Below are 2,642 nucleotides of genomic sequence, written 5' to 3' on the forward strand. Positions count from 1 at the left end.
GAGCCCAGCGGGCAAAGGGCTGGGGCAGAGCAGCCTTCAGGATCAGGACAGCGGCAGGGACGTGGCCCTAGGGCATGCACTTAATGAAAGCGTCGGTTATCTGTTTTGCTGAGCGTCAGGGCTGAGCGCAGCCTCACCTTTGCACCGCCGCACCTCACCCCTCTTCCTCCCTTCTCAGTGCATCGGGACAGACCGACGTCAGCGCTGTAGGAAGCGGGACACCGGGAAAAAGACAGGACAAGTCCAGAAAGTGTCTGACGGAAAGAGCTGCTATTGGCTCAGCCCCACAGCCTACCTGGCCCACGTGGGGCTCCCTGAAAGCTTCCCTTCCTCCCCGACACTGGTGGAGGGTACCCTTGACTAGGGGCTTGGACTCTGGAGTATGGACCGACTCCTGCAGCCTCTCCTTAGTTTTCAATTCCTCCTGCTGAGGCAGTGCAACCTCGCTCTCCTTCAAACCCCTTCTGTCCCTCCGTTTGCCCCTGCTCCATCCTGCTCCCCGCAGGACCCCACAGGCCACACAACACAGTGGGAGTAATTAACACAGAATTCTGTCTGAAGTCATTTTATTATCTGAAGAGTTGGGGCTAGGTCCCAGAAAAGGAAACACGGATGACCAAAGGAAACACTCAAAAATACTAGTCCGGGCCCGGCACGGTGGCTCACGCCTGTATTCCCAGCGCTTTGCGAGGCTGAGGGGTGTGGATCACTTGAGGTCAGGAGTTCGAGACCAGCCTGGGCAACATGGCAAAACCCCATCCCTACTAATAGGCTGAGGCAGAAGAATCGCTTGAACCCAGAAGGTGGAGGTTGCAGTGAGCTGAGATCACACCACTGCACTCCAACCTGAGCAACAGAGCGAGACTCCATCTAAAAAAACAAAACTAGCTTGGACCTAGCACATTGTTTGACCTATCCAGTTTGGGCAAAGGTGTGAAGAATAAATGTTCTTACCCAGCTGGTGGGTGTGCAGGTGGCTTGGGTTGCTTTAAAAGGGTGATTTGAGGATCACTTGAGGTCAGGGGTTCAAAACCCTGTCTGTACTAAAAACACAAAAATTAGCCTGGCGTGGGGTGGCCACCCGTAATCCCACCTATTCGGGAGGCTGAGGCAGGAGAATTGCTTGAACCCTAGAGGCAGAGGCCTCTGCACTCCAGCCTGGGCAACAAAGCAAAACTTCATTTCAAAAATAAGATAAAATAAAACAAATGTTCTTATCCAACTGGTGGGTGTGTAGGTGGGCTGGGTTGCTTTAAAGGGGTAATTTGGTGGCATCTATTAAAATTTTAAATGTGTGCCTTAGGACCCAGCAATTTCACTCTCCATCTCTGTGTCCAAGAAGCCCTTCAAGGAAGCATTCACAAGGATGTTTATTGACTCTCGATTATGGCAATTCTGATGGAAATTGGAAACAACCCAAACGATTGTTTCAATCCGCAAAGAAGACGGAATAGTCACCCTACAGAACACGATGCTCAGGCCAGATTCTGTGGCTCACACCTTTAATCCCAGCACTTTGGGAGGCTGGGGCAGGAGGATTTCTTAAGCCCAGATGTTCCAGGCCAGCCTGGGCAACATGGAAAGACCCCACCTCTACAAAAAAAAAAAAAAAAAAAAAAAAATACACAAAAAATTAGCCAGGCATAGCGGTGAGCACCTGTGGTCTCAGCTACTTGGTAGGCTAAGGTGGGAGGATCACCTGAGCCCAGGAGGTCGAGGCTCCAATGAGTCATGATCGAGCCACTGCACTCCAGCCTGGGTGGCAAAGTGAAACTCTGTCTCCAAAAAAAAAAAAAAAAAAAAAAAAAAGAATATAAAATTAGATCAAGGCCAGACAGACACAGTGGCTCACATCTGTCATCCCAGCACTTTGGGAGGCCGAGGTGGGTGGATCACTTGAGGTCAGGAGTTTGAGACAAGCCGGACCAACATGGCGAAACCCCGTCTCTACTAAAAATACAAAGATTAACCAGGGATGGTAGTGTATGCCTGTAATCCCAGCTACTCAGGAGACTGAGGCAGGAGAATTGCTTGAACCCAGGGAGTGGGGGTTGTAGTAAGCCAAGATCACGCCACTGCACTCTGGCCTATAAAAAAAATTATAAAATAAAACAAAATTAGTTCAGACCAGGCACAGTAGCTCACACCTGTAATCCCAACACTTTGGGAGGTCAAGGCGGGAGGATCACTTGAGGCTAGGAGTTCAAGACCACCCTGGGCAATATAGCGAGACCTATCTCTACAAAAAAAAAAAAAGAAAAAGAAAAATAGATCTAAATAGGTCTGCCCATCCCTAAGGGAAGATGCTTTGCAGAGAGAAACTGCAGCTCTTCCTCTTCCCAGCAGGCCCAAGGGACAGGATGGCAAAGGCAGCCAGTGAACTCACTGAGGCCAGGCCTGCTAGGAGAGCTTCATGAGGGGCTGTGCCTCTCATGTCTCCTGAGGGACCTCATCTTTATTGAGAGTCACTGAAGGGACCCTAAATAGGAGGCACTGTGGACACCCACCAAGGGACACTGCCTGCGCATCGGTTGTGCAGCTGGCTGCACCAAAATCCAGGGGACACATTATATAGCCCTGGCCTCAGGGTATGTGGTCAAGTTGAGGAAGTGAGCAAAGAAATGAAAAGCATCTCTTCGTTG

Source organism: Rhinopithecus roxellana, chromosome 6 (genome assembly GCF_007565055.1).
Source record: "Rhinopithecus roxellana isolate Shanxi Qingling chromosome 6, ASM756505v1, whole genome shotgun sequence".
In the NCBI taxonomy this organism is placed as follows: Eukaryota; Metazoa; Chordata; class Mammalia; order Primates; family Cercopithecidae; genus Rhinopithecus; species Rhinopithecus roxellana.